Source organism: Dipodomys merriami, unplaced genomic scaffold (assembly GCF_024711535.1).
Source record: "Dipodomys merriami isolate MVZ:Mamm:240054 unplaced genomic scaffold, mDipMer1.0.p SCAF_770, whole genome shotgun sequence".
Classification (NCBI taxonomy): domain Eukaryota; kingdom Metazoa; phylum Chordata; class Mammalia; order Rodentia; family Heteromyidae; genus Dipodomys; species Dipodomys merriami.
Window position 1 is genome coordinate 272,162 of NW_027206369.1, and position 693 is coordinate 272,854.

Here is a 693-nt window from a genome sequence, read left to right on the forward strand (position 1 = left end):
GCAAAGAAAAACTGAAACTATATCTCCACCAAACCAGCCCTACAAAAGCTAGTTAAAAATGTTCTACACATAGAAAACCAACAAGACCACAATAAAGACCAAGAAACCACACCCAAACTGAGAATCCAAGAAGTATAGGAAGAACCCAACTTTTGCATCCCCCAAGAAGGTGAATAACATGTCAGGAACTCCCAAACACCACTCAGTCCTAACTCTCAACATTAATGGACTAAACTCTGCATTTCAGTTACATAGACTGTCTAGTTGGATTAAAAAGCAAGATCCTACTATCTGCTACCTTCAAGAATCACACCTTGCTCATAAAAACAAACATATTCTGAAAGTGAAAGGCTGGAACAAAATCTACCAAGCATAAACAGTCAGGACTTGCAATTCTAATATAAGATAAAATAGCTTTCAAATTAAAATTACTGAGAAGAGATAAAGAAGGTTGCTACATACAAATTAAGGAATCTCTCCTTCAGGAAGATATTACAATTCTAAATATCTATTCACCAAACAAACCCTACTTTCCCTCAAATCTCACATAAATCCAAAGACATTAATTGTTGGGTACTTTAACACACCATTATCCCCACTAGGGGATAAAACTCAACAGAGAAACTGCAAATCTAAACAACTGCACAGATCAACTAGATTTAACAGGCATCTACCGAATATTTCTCCCAGTCC